Below are 14,165 nucleotides of genomic sequence, written 5' to 3'. Positions count from 1 at the left end.
AGGAGCATTATTCACAACTGCTAAAAGATGAAAGCAACCCAACTGTCCATCAACAGATGAATGGAAAAACAAAATATGGAATACCCACACAATGGGATATTCAGCCATAAAAATGAAGATACAAGCAACAACATGGATTAATTTTGAAGACATGTTAAATGAAAGGACAGATATTGTATCTCACTTACATGAAATAATTAGAACATGCAAATTTAGAGACAAGAATTACAAGTTATCAGGGCAGATGTGGGGAATGAGGACTTAATACTTAACTGGTACAGAGTTTCTTTTTGGTGTGATGGAAAGCTTTTGGTAACAGTTGGTGATAGTGGCACAACCTTGTGAATGTAATTAATACCACTGAATTGTATATTTGAGAGTGGTTAAAAATCAGAAATTTTGTTCTGTATATGTTTCCAGAATAAAAATTAAAACAAAACCATAGAACTCTACAACACAAAAGGTGAACCCTAATGTAAACTATGTACCTTAGTTAATAATTATAATATGGGTTCATCAATTGCAACAAATATACCATATTAATGCAAAATGCTAATAGGGAAAATTGCATGAGAGGGCAGTATATGGGAATTCAGTATTTTCTGTACGATTTTTTTGTAAACCTGCAATTGGTCTGAAATTTTTTCAAAGACATCTAATGTTCCATTTAACTTGTGGCAATTAAAATAGAATACCTTTGGAGATAGTAATTTTAAGTTACATAAACATGTACTCACTGAATGCAAAGGAAAATTATTCTGCCAAATTTGTGAAAATCATTTTATTCTCCCTTAGCATATGCAAATGCACTTTGTTCCCTCTCAAATTTGAGGTCAGAATTTATGATTTAGTTTTGAAAGTAAGTTAGGAATAACCAGCAAGATGGTGGTAGAGTAAGGAGCTCCTGGAGTCAGCTCCTGCTACAGGGCAGTCAGTAAACACCCAGAGCTCTCTGGAGCGAGCTGCAATTGTTTGGGGGCTTCAGGAGGCCAGAAGAGCATCATGCAACATCTTTGCAGGAATGGGAGGAGGAGCCTGCCCACCTGCAGAGAAAACTCATAAGTAGAGGCTCCACACTGCAGAAAACTCATAAGTAGAGGCTCCACATTGCAGAGAGAACTCATAAGTAGAGGCTCCACACTGCAGAGTAAACTCTTAAGTAGAGGCTCCACACTGCAGAGGCCGGTGCCCATCCTCCACTGGAGGCACAAGCCGCCTCGGGAGCTGTTCCACGTCTGGAATTGAAAGCTCCACTTCCAAAAACAGCCTCTTTCCAACTTGGGCAGATTCACAGATTTGGGCTACTGATTAGTGTACTTTGTTGGCTAAGGTGTAACCCTAGGAACAGCTGGGGAGTGAATCTGCCCAAGTTCGAAAAAGGCCATAGCTGCCATTTTTACTCCACCCCCAGCCGGAGGGGAAGCAGGGCGGGTTGAAATCACAGTGACAGTAAGAACTGGTTTCTTTTACCCACATTGGCCTGCAGCCCTAACCTAGGCTTCAACCCCACCTCTGAAAGGGAAGAGCACAAGCTGCCCCAGGAGCTATTCTGTGGAATTGGAAATTTAAAAAACACTGGAATCATGTAATAGCAGATTTGAGAAGGCAGAAGGACTGGTGAGCTTGAAAAAGTGGTCTCTGAACATGAACATACAAAAGAACAGATGAAGAATGGAGAAATTGAACACGGTCTCAGGGAACTAAACGACAGAAAAAGACATGCCAACATATATGTTATGGGTGTCCCAAAAGGAGAAGAGAAGGGAAAAGGGGCAGAAGGATTATTTGAAGAAATAATGGGAGAAAATGTCCCAACACTGTTTAAGGATATAGATATCCATGTCCAAGAAATACATGTACTCCCAGAAAAATTTTGATTAGACCAACTCTGAGACACACACTAATCAGAATGTCAAATGCCAAAGACAATGCAAAACACATAAGGGATACCCAACAAGATTAAGTGCTGATTTCTCACCAGAAACCATGGAGGCAAGAAAGTGGTCTGATATATTTAAGATATTACAAGAGAAAAACTTTCAGCCAAGAATCTTATATTCGGCAAGACTGCCTTTCAAAAATGAGGGCGAGACTAGAATATTCACAGATAAACAGAAACTGAGAGAATTTCTAACCAAAAGACCAGATTTTCAGGAAATACTAAAGGATGTGCTAGGGCCTGAGAAGACAGGAGAGAGAGGCCTGGAAGAGAGTCTAGAAATGAAGATTATATCAATAAAAGTAACTAAAAGTGTCAAAAGAGTAGTGAAAATAAAATGACAGATAAAACTAAAAAAGTCAGGAATAAACTCAATGATGTAAACCACTTGTATTCAGAAAACTGCAGCTCAATGTTAAAAGAAATCAAAAAAGGCCTAAATAACTGGAAGAACATTCTATGGTCACACATTGGAAGACTAAATATCATTAAGATGTCAATTCTACTCAAATTGATATACAGATTCAATGTAATCCCAATAAAAATTCCATCAGAATTTTTTTAAAATTTGAAAACACAACTATCAAATTTATTTGGAAGGGTAAGGGGTCCTGAATAGCCAGAAACATTTTAAAAAGGAAAAGCACACCCTCATCTCCAGACTTTAAATCCCATTACCTAGCTACAGTGGTGAAAACAAAAAGTTACTGGCATAAAGACAGACACATAGACCAATGGGACCAAACTGATGGTTCAAAAACAGACATTCACATGTATGGTCAAGTGATTTTTGACTAGCTTGTCAAACCCAACTCCCAGCTCGGGCAGAACAATCTATTCAACAGATGGTGCTGAAAGAACTGAATATCCATAGCTAAAAGAAGGAAAGAGGACCCCTATCTCACATCCTATCCAAAAATTAACTCAAAATGCAACAAAAACCTAAAAATAAAAGAACCATAAAACTTCTAAAAGAGATTGCAAGAAATCATCTTCAAGACCTGGTGGACAGGTGGTGGATTCTTAAAGGAGACAAGAGGAGGACTGAGATGGACTACCGATGTTTAACATATGTAGAAGTTTTAATTAGCTTTACTGTAAAAGTATGGAAATGTATAGAGTGGATTGTAACAAATAGTAACAGCTCATTTATAAATGGGGATGTCGGTAAAATATATGGTGCCCTTGTCAGAATGCTATTTATCTCATGCACTTAACTAAAATAAAACACAAAGGTATAATTGTCAAAATATTTTTAATGGAATATGATAATATACTCTTAAAAATAATATATTAAGTATGATCTACCAATGGGTCTAATAACCACAGTAATTTTTAAATTAATTTTAAAATAAATCATACACTCCATCCAAAGTGTACAATCAATGATTTTTGGTATAATTAATAGTTGTGCATTCATCACTTCAGTTAGTATAAGATTTTCATTATTCCAAAAATAAACAAGCAAAAAAAGCTGTACCTCTTGAAAATCACCTCAGTCTATGCTTCCCCTGCCATACATAGCTGCTATTGTTTCTAATATATTTGTATTTATTTTATATATAACATAACATAATATAATGGAGTAAAAAAATATGTGGTAGTTTTTGTCTACTTTCTTTCACTTAGTATATTTCCTTTTCTTTTAACCCTTAATGGAAGATTATTAACATATTATTATACACTACTAGCCATATGGTGCTTTTCTGGCAACCCATATTCAAGTTATTAACTCCATGAGTTTGGAAAATATAGTTTTAGTTCAGAATGCCACAGTCACAGTATTTGTTATTTTGTGCCTGGTTTGTTTCACTCAACATAATGTCCTCCAAGTTCATCCATACTATCATACGCTTCACAAATTCATTTCGCATAGCTGCATAATATTCCATCATAGGTGTACACCACAATTTGTTTATCCATTCACTGGTGGACAACTGGGTTGTTTCCATCTCTTGGCAGTTGTGAATTGTGGCCACTGTGAACATCTGTGTACAGATGTCTGCTCATGTCACTGCTCTCAGTTCTTCTGGATATAAACCTAGTAGTGGCATTGTCGGGTCACATAGAAAATCTATATTCAACTTCTTTGGGAACTACCAAACAATCTGCCACAGTGGCCATACCATTCTACATTCCCACCCACAGTGAATAAGCATTCCTCTCTCTCCACATCCTCTCCAACACTTGTAGTTCTGTCTTTTTAATAGTGGCCATTCTAATAGGTGTGAAATGATATCTCATTGTTGCTTTGATTTGCATTTCCCTAATCAATGGTGATGTTGAACATTTTTTTCATGTATTTTTTCACCATTTGTATTTCTTCTTTGGAAATTCAAGTCTTTTGCCCGTTTTTAAATTGAGTTTTGTCTTTTTATGGTGACTTGAAGCATCTCTACATATCAGATATATGATTTCCAAATATTTTCTCCCATTGAGTCAGCTGCCTTTTCACACTCTTGACAAAGTCTTTTGAGTGCAAAAGTGTTTAATTTTGAGGAGGTCCTGTTTATCTATTTTTCTTTTGTTGCTTGTGCTTTGGAGGTATAACGTCCAAGAAACCACCACTTACCACAAGATCTTGAAGATGTTTCCCTACATTTCTTCTAGTAGGTTTATGGTCCTAGCTTTTATATTTAGGTCTTTGGTCAATTTTGAGCTAAATTATGCATAGGGAGTGAGATAGGGGTCCTCTTTCATTCCTTTGGTTATGGATATCCAGTTCTCCCTGCACCATTTGTTGAAGAGACTGTTTTGTCTCAGTAACGTGGACTTGGTAGGTGTATAAAAAAACAGCTGACCGCAGGGGTGAATGTCTATTTATGGACTCTCGATTCTATTACACTGATCAATGTGGAATTGAACCATCCCTGCATATGCATATCAGGACTAAATCCCACTTGTTGTGGTGTCTAATTCTTTTAATATGGTCTCTTTTTTTGGGGGGGGGGAGGGGATTTTTGACAACTGAGTCAATCACTATAAATATAATTGGTTTGCTGAGTTCTTGTATTTCTTGTAGAGTCAATGTAGGTTGTTTGTACATTCTAGAAATGTGTCCATTTCACCTGGTTGTCAAATTTTTTGACACAAAAGGTTCTCATAATATCCTTTTATGATTCATTTCTTGGGGTCAGTTGTAACACGCCCCTTTCCATTTTGATTTGCATCTTTTCTCTTTCTTTGTTAGTCTGGCTAAGGGTTTGCTAATTTTACTGATCTTCTCAAAGGATCAGATTTTCGTTTTATTGATTTTCCCTAATTTTTTTTCTCCATTTCATTTATTTCTGCTCTAATCTTTATTATTTCCTTTCTTCTGCTTGCTTTGGGATTGAGTTGCTATTCTTTTTCTAGTTCCTCCAGGTGTCTGAGCTTTGATTTTAGCTCTTTTTTTTAAATTAAAAAATATATCCCTCCTCCTCATTGCTCCCTCATCTGTTTGCTCATTGTTTATGCTTATCGTGTCCACTTCTCGTCTGCTCACTGTGTCTGTTTTTTTCAGGAGGCATCTGGAACCAAACGTGGGACCTCCCATGTGGGAGGCAGGCACTCAAGTGCTTAAGCCACATCCACTCCCTGTTCCTTTTTTTTATTTTCCTCATTGTATTTTGCTCATTGTCTGCCTTTTTCTCTCTCTCTCATTGTTTTCTCTTCTTTAGGAGGCACCAGGAACAGAACCCGGGTGCTCAACTGCTTGAGCCACATCTATTCCCTCTTTTTTAATATAGGTGTTTAGGGCTATCAATTTCCCTCTCAGCACTGCCTCTGCTGTATCTCATAAGTTTTGATAAGTTGTGTTGTTGACTAATTTCTCTTACAAATTCTTTGACCCACTGATTGTTTAGGGCTGTGTTGTTCAGCCTCCATACATTTGTGAATTTCCCCCTTTCCCATTTATTACTGATTTCCAGCTTCATTCCATTATGATAGGAAAAGGTGCTTTGTATAATTTCAATCTTTTTATTTTCATTGAGATCAACTTTGTGAACTAACATGTGGTTTATACTTGAGAAAGATCCATGAGCACTTGAAAAGAACGTAAAACCTGCTGATCTGGGATGCAGCATTCTTTATACGTATACCTACTCTAAGACACATACTACTGGGAATGTCAAATATTGCCAGCCAAGCACTCTTTATCCAGCAAAACTGTCTTTCAAATATGAAGGGGAGTTTAAAATATTCACAAATAAACCAACTAAGAATTTGTAACAAAGAATCCAGCTTTGCAGAAAGCATTAGAAGGAGCCTTATAGTCAGAAAGAAAAAGGAGACAGAGGCTTGGAGTAGAGTGTAGAAGGGAAGAATATAAGAAAGAATAACCAAAAGAGTAAAAAGACAGAAATAATATATGACATGAAAGCCAAAGAATAAAATGGTGGAAGCAAACAATGCGTTTACAGTAATATCATTAAATGTGAATGGATTAAACTCCCCAATCAAAAGACAGACTGAAAGAATGGATAAGAAAACATGAGTCATCCATATGCTGTCTACAAGGAACTCAATTTAAGATCCAGGGATACAAATCAGCTGAAAGTGAAATGTTGTAAAAAGATATTCCATGCAGAACAGTAATCAAAAAAAAAAAAAAAAAAAAGAGCAAGGATCACTATACTGATATTAGACCAAACAAACTTTAAATGTAAAAAAGTTATGAGATTCTGAGAGTCATTATATATTAACAAAAGGGACATTCTACCAGGAAGGAGTAACAGTCATAAATATCTATGCACCTGACTATTGTGCCCCAAAATACATGAGGCAAACTCTGGCAAAACTTAAAGGAGAAACAGATTTCTCTACAATAGCAGATGGCGACATCAACACACCACTCACATCATTAGGCAGAAGATCAACAAGGAAACAGAGAAACTGAACAATATGTTAAACCACTTAGACCTAACAGACATATAAAGAATGTTACATCCCAAATCAGCAGGTTATACGTTCTTCTCAAGTGCCCACAAAGCTTTCTCAAATTCATTTCTTTCAAGTGAGTTAGGAAATTTTAGCCACTATTTCCTCAAATACTCTTTCTGACCCTTTTCCCTTCTCTTTTCCTTCTGAAACTACCACAGCACATATGTTGTTGTGCTCTGTGTTATCTTTTAACTCCCTGAGCCCCTGCTCAATTTTTCCATTCTTTTCTCTCTTCAATTTCAACTATTCTGTCTTCTGCATCACATCTTTATTCTATCACTTCAAGTCTGCTTCTGTATGCTTCTAAAGTTTCTGATCTCACCTTTGTGTCTTTTATTCCCTTAAGCTCTGTTATTTTTCTACTCGGATTTTCAAATTCTTCTTTGCACTCACCTAGTGTCCTTTAATATCCTTTATTTATCACTGTTTTTTTGCTCAAGTCTGGACCATGGGTCAGTAATGGATTGCAGCCCGCTTCCAAGGGCCTTGGAGATGAGGCTGTAAAGGCCTGAAAAAGCTTATTTACGTTTATTTTCCTCATACAGCACTTTCTTGGTCTGCCAGCAGAAAGCGCCCTTCCACAGACCTCTCAGTTCAAATACTGGTTGGACTGTGTTCACTGCAACACCAGCTGCAACAATGTGGCACAGGTTCCTGCCTCAAGGCTATTCAGAGCTCCACAAATCAAACTTTCTCAGAGGCCGTTCTACAACTTTGCCAGCAGCCCCCCCTTTTCCCTGGTAGGAAATAATTCCACTGCCCACTGCGTCCTCAACAACCAGTCCCAGTCAATAAGGGAGGGTGTCTGTGAGTTCGATCTTTCAGTCCTGTGCCACCTCCCAGGGCAAACAATAGCACGGCCCTACCCAGTCTGGAAGAGCTAGTGGGACACAACAGACCAGATTTGTGAGCCAAAAGCTGGATCAATCTTAGGTTGTCCCTCTCTCTCCTGTTTCCTGGTGAGGTGGATCCCTATGGTCCCCTCTGTCAGTGGCTGCCAGGCCAGAGACCGGAGCATTCAAAGCTGTCCTTCTCCAAGGTGGAGGGGATGGGCACCAACAACTGCAGCTGTAGCTTTTACTGACTGAGTTTTCCTTCGAGAGTCTTTTCCTTTGCCCCTCTCTCTTCTGGGTGGTGGCCAGTCTTCCTCTGGTGACCTAAACTCTAAAACAATTTTTTCAGGCCATTTCTGCTTGTCCTCAAGCTATTTTTCTGGGAGAGAAGTGAGTCTCATGACTTTCTCATTCTCCATGTCCCTAGATGGAGTAATTTTGAAGTAGTGAGAAGCATAAACAATTTCAAGATGACAGCAATAACTACAGTATATGAAAATGCCTGTGATTTCAACTGGTGCTAAACCCACAGATACCAATAATACTACTATGGTCTGTTGCCTACATTCACAGTTGAAAGAAATTCCAAATTTTAGAGGTTAATGAAAATAAAGACACAATTCTTTTTCCCCAACCAAGTTCACAGATCCCCTAAATTCCATCTGCCTTGGGAGATTGATTTACAGATTCCAAGTTAGAAGGCCCTGATAGACAAATGGAAAAGAAAGATAAAGTAAAATGTTAGCTTTGGCTCTCAGAACTTAGCAAGGCAACTTGCAAAGACCTGTTATACTCCAAAATATTCTAATACACCAAAGAGGTGTCACCATGCTTTCATTCATTCAATAACCTTCAGAAGATTTATACAAATGATAAAAGCAAAATCACAGAGAAAACATTTTTCAACCAATGACCAAATATGTCAGTGCACTTTTAAGAATTTCTCCTTTACAAAAGCTAAATAATTGTAATCAAATCAGATTTAACAATATTACGAATTGTGATTAGCAAAAGAGTGCTGGGGTCAACCAAGAGAGCTAAATCCTGATGCTTCTGCATAAATGGTCAGCAGTACCCCTCAGTGGCCCAGTTCTTGTAACCAGTCTCACTGCTGTGGTAGATGTGAACTCATCCTGGCATTGTGTGTACCTTGTCTCCACAAGAACAACTAAAAATTCCATAATGGTCACTGCTGTTTTAATCACTTCTCTGCATGACCAAAGGGCTCAAATGTGTCACTTATACTGGTCTTTCTACCATACAGATCCACTGTAAAATCTCCTGTGACTAAAAAGAAAAAAAAATTACAGGGAAGAAAGCGAGGGAAATTCCAATTTGTCAGGGTAAATTAAAGGAAGAGTAACATAGAACTTAAAAAGGTAACTTGGTGGCATATATTACAGAAGACTTAATTCTATCTAGGTGTTAATTTGGTAGCTACTGGAAAGCCACAAAGTTTTTGATAAACGACATGATTAGGAACTGGCAGCACAATGTAGAATGGATTGGAGTAGGGGGTTAGGAATGTTTCATAAAAGGAATAGGCCACTACCCTAACTGTGGTAGCAGCCTAAACTAGGTAGCAGTAAACAAGAAGGAAAAACAGACGGACACAAAGGATATCAAAGGGTACAAGGGTTTGCCACCTAACTGGAAATAATATGGCAGGAGATCCAGGTGAAGGAAGTATTAAAATGACTCAGACTTTAAGCCTGACCACTCGGAAGAATGAAAAGAGTCAGAAGGAAAAAGAAGGTATGGAGGATGAAGGAAAGTTGAAAACAGGCAGAAAATAATAGGCTTTAAGCAACATGTTAAGTTTTAAATGCCCAAGAGGAAAATGGAAAAGCAGATGATCAATAAGAATAGCCAACCACTGGCTTCAAGGAACTTAAAACTTAGAATACGGTTATGGACAGTGGTTTAGATTTGAAGTCATTCTACAAGAAATTCCCCCAAAAGCTCTGAAAACAGATGAACTCTCCAAAAAAGAGCAGAGAAGAGCAATGTAAGAACACTATTTCTAAATATTCCAAATATTAAATGCCATTTTAAAAGTTAGCATCTTGTGCTGAACACATTTTAACAACCTAAAATAGTGGTTTTCAATGATAAAGTACTTTTATACATTCAAATAATTCTCCAAAAAGATAGTTCTCAATTATATATTATGTTGCATTAAAACATACAAACCTTAATTTGCCCTTCCTATTCAAACTGTATTTCTATACTACTGAGGAATTTTACCCAATAAATTAAGAAGGAATGGTAGAATTAAAGGCAGAATTAAATTACTGCCATTTGCACACTCCTAATAATGGACCTAAGCCATTAATTTTGCAGAAAGAGGGTCAATCAAACATCATAGGCCTCCTGATGGAAATACATATTGCCACCTATGAAATTACACTTTCCCTCCCCCTCTCCAAAATCAAACCTGAACTGAACTATGCTTGATAAAAGTCTTCAAATCTAGCTACCAATTAACAGGAAATTCAAGGTAAAGAGGGGTATTTTACACTAGGACATATTATAACTACCAGAGAGACACAATGAGCAAAATCCAAAATGAATGAAAGTGTAGGAAAAATGACTTGGCTCCTTCAACAAATAAATTACAAGGAAAAAGAGAACAGGGGACCCTGTACATTAAAAAGACTTAAGAGAGACACCAACCAAATGTAATGTGTGACCTTGTTTGGATCCCAAATCAATCAATTATAAATAATTTAGGAAAATCTGAATACTAGCTGGATATTTGGTGATGTTAATGTTTAAAGGTGGTATAATGGTATTGTGGTTATGATTTTTTAAGAGCTGTGTCTTTTAGAGATACATACTAAAATAGTCACAGATGAAATACCTGGGATTTGCTTCACAAAACAGAAGGGATTAGGGGAAGTACATAAAGGTACAGATGAAACAAAAGGGACGCTCAACTGTTTGCACTTGAAATTTTCCACAATAAATTGTTCAGAAAAGACAAAATAAGAAAATCATCAATATCACTTGGGCTTGAATTTGGTCTCAAAACTTAAAAAATGAACAGCCCTGGGCTAGTCATACAACCTCTTAGGTTGTCCACAGATTAAATGGAGACCGTACTACCTAATAAACTCATTTGCTCAAGCCATAAACCTGGGACATATCCTTAAGTCCTCTGACTTCCCCAGTCTCCCACATTCGATCTACCACCAAATCCTGGTCCCTCTTTCTCTTCCTCCTTACAACTGTCCATTTTGTCCTGGTCTCACACCACAATTGTGTCCTTCCTAGTTTCCTCCTTACAAACCATTCTCCATACTTAAATCCAGAATGATGTTCCTAAAATACAAACTAATCAGTGCAGTCCCACTTAACACCCTTTAATTGCTTTTCATCAGCTTTAAAATAAGTTTTTGCTTTTTTAAAAACTGAATCCATCCCTAATCCTTTTAAATGACTTTTAAGGCCCTCTATTATCTGGATATTGTCTACCTCTCTAATTTCCACCTCTTCCCATGCTCTCGGGGCCCCTCATTATGCTTGGGGGAAATTCTTTCAGTTCCTCCAGTGCACTCTGTTTGGACCCATGTTTGGAAGGCTCTTATCACTCACCATCACTGTCCTTTATCTTTCAGGTCTCAGGTCTTTAGAAAGGAATACCCACATTGCTTCCAAAACCTTCTCACACCTACACAACATAGAATCTGTTCCCCAAGGAACGGGCACTTCACCTATCATAACATTCATGACTTGTCTGTCAAGAGTACTCCTTGTGGTAATGATATATGTATCTGTTTTCTAGCTAGACTATAAATTCTGGGAGGGCACCAGCTGAATGTTGCTCACTGCTGAATCCTAAGTCTTGTAATGCCTGGTAGTTAATAACAAACGGCTGCATATACAACAATTCACAACTTTTTGGACTAAGTTTTCCTCATACCTAAGTTCCATTTCCTAGCCCTCACACGCAACAAAAACAGACTGCCACGAAGGCATGTACAGGACCTGAATCCTGCATAGGAATACATATTATGAAGTTAATTGAAAAATACAATGGGAATGAAATACATAAGAAGTTGGGAAAGTTCTCATTTTTAAAATCTATTTTCAGATAATATCTATCCATATCTGCAATTTTAGATAAAGTTCAGGATTACCATATTGATGAAACAAGAAGCCTAAGTCAAAGACAGTCAAGTTCCCAGTCACCCACTAATTGTCTGAAAATTAATTTGATTTAAAAAGCACAAAAGTTTGGGGAAAAAAATATAAAAATGTATAAGGTTTCAGACCTAAGTCAAGTCACCTCCCGCCTCAGTTTATGTGTACAACAAAAGAACTGTAGATGGTATTAAGATTCTTTCCAGAGCTAATATTATATGCCCTAATATTTAGAAAGCCAAGTGATATGTAAACTATTGAACCACACATCAGTTGGCTTTACCCTTACAGTGGTACCCTTTTTCCCCCCCTTTTTAATCTCTTTAGGGATGTTATAGCCTATTATGTTGGGCTTAAACTAAACTTTTAAACCTTTTCAACTATTAAAAAAAAAATCTTGCAAAATGCTCCCCAGCCCATGGACTTGCATATTTAACAAGGGTCACCGCAATCCAGTGAAAGAACAGCATCCCTCCAAACCCACAATAAATTAATGTTTTTATTTAAGTAACCACTATCAGTTTGAAGGGATAGAACTACTGAATTCTTGGTCATTTGAATGGCAAATTTGAAGGCAAAATTTATCCCAGGGACTTGGATTTATGGGTACTATTCAAGCCTAACTAAAAAGCTGAAGATAGTCTGTGCTTCACCTCACTGGGCTGGTAGCTGACACCAAAAAATAGTTTATGTAGCCTAATGCCTACTCACACGCTCCCAAACTCACACAATTAAAAGTTTATCCCAGGGCACTGACTTGTACAGAGTTTGAAGCCAGAAATAATTAGGAGGGGAAATTCAAAACTCGTTATGATAAACAAAGTAGTTTGTAATCAGCAGGCACCGACCTTATAACCAACAACTGGAAACGCACCGAAGGACTAAGGTAGTAACACATTTCCTGCTTTAGAATCATTACCAACTAGATTTGGTAACCGCTAGTAAATAAGACACGACGAAGAAATGAACTGTGAAAAGGCACAGAGCGGAGGAAAAAAGGTGTACTTGAAGCAAAAGGCATGCATCTAACCAAATAAACGTAACCCCGTCCCTCGGATTCCCCCTCAAAACCGCCACCCTAAACGCGAGCGCGGGCGGGCGCGGGGGCGGACGTGCCGCAGACTCTGAATGACAAAGAGACCCCGTCGGCCCCGGTCCCGAGAGCCCGCCGGCTGCCCCGGCCCTTCACCAAGTCCACCCAGATCCCGCAGTCGCGCCTTAGCAGCGAGGAATGCAGCTCCAGGTCAGCAAGTTACCAGGTGGGACCAGGATCGGTCAGCCGAGAAGGTTGGGACGGACGTGCCACGAGTCCAAAATAACTCCCGCCCCAAGTCCCTTCCCTGGGCGCCGAGAGCCGCCAGAGTCCGCAGGCACCACGTGAAGCGGCCGCACGGCGTCCCTGCTCCAGATCGAAGCATCTCTTCAACGCTGGCGGGGAAGCGACGCCCCCAAGGTCACCGGGCACCGCCACCCAACTCCTCGGCCGGGCCATCAGCCCGCACGTGCCCGCGGGGCCCGCGACCCGGCCGGGAGAGCGCCGCTCCCCCGCGCCTCAAGGTCCCCTTCAGCGGCACCGCGTCCCGGGCCGCGGCGCTCCCCCGCCCGGCGGCGGCCAGCGGCCACGAGGCCGGCTGCCGGGCCGCCTCCCGCCTCGCGGGACGCGGGACCCGAGGTTCCCTCCGACCCCAGCCGGGCAGCGAGGGCACCGCAGGGACGGCGCCGGGCGCCACGAGCCGTTCCCCCAACTAACCGTTATGTGCGCGGCTCGCGGCGCTGTGTGGTGACGCGGTGGCGCGAGCGAGAGTTCCACGGGGGCCTGCGTCCCGGTCACGTCGCCCGCCGGCGGCTTCGCTCGCCAGCCCCGGCCCCCACGCGGCCGGCAGACCACGTCGCAGACACTTTGTCGGGCCGGGCGAGCGCGGCTGCCTTATAACCCGCCGGGACGCGAGCATGCGCACTGGAGGCGGAGGCTGCGCTCCCGGGCGCCGCGCCCCCCCCTCCCCGCTCCCCTCCCCATACATACAGCGGACGCCGACCCGCGCCTCCACACGTTCTCGGGGGCGCGCGCCCGCCGGCTCGCTCCCCCGTGCGCGCCGGGGCCCCCCTCCCCGCCACGTGACCCGCGCCGGGCGAGGCGGCGCGCGGCGCCCCCGCAGTGTGGCGCGAACCGGCCGGCCGCGCTGGGCCGAGCATCACTGACGGGGCTCGCCCTTCCGCCTCGCGGCCGAGGAGCTCGTGGTGACCTACGCACGTCACGGCCAGAAACGACGGTCTCACCCTTCACCTTCTAGCGGAGAAAAGGGAAGAGCCGTCCGGGACGGACG

General features: G+C 40.8%; 1 protein-coding gene across 2 annotated transcripts in view; it reads right to left on the bottom strand.

Moving 5' to 3' along the window:
• The window catches only part of LOC101429609 (monocarboxylate transporter 1), a 66,662-nt gene extending 52,704 nt beyond the window's left edge, over nt 1-13,958 (bottom strand). The window contains exon 1 of one of the 2 annotated variants that reach the window (XM_058303022.1): nt 13,865-13,958. The gene's annotated coding sequence lies outside the window, so the exon portion shown is untranslated. Of the gene's footprint in view, nt 1-13,591 lie in introns of both variants that reach the window. The other variant, XM_004476562.3, reaches the window with a different exon arrangement.
• Between the last annotated feature and the right edge of the window lie 207 nt (nt 13,959-14,165).

Source organism: Dasypus novemcinctus, chromosome 9 (assembly GCF_030445035.2).
Source record: "Dasypus novemcinctus isolate mDasNov1 chromosome 9, mDasNov1.1.hap2, whole genome shotgun sequence".
Taxonomy (NCBI): Eukaryota; Metazoa; Chordata; class Mammalia; order Cingulata; family Dasypodidae; genus Dasypus; species Dasypus novemcinctus.
Note: the sequence above shows the minus strand (reverse complement) of the source record. Positions and strands in the feature narration are given on the sequence as shown.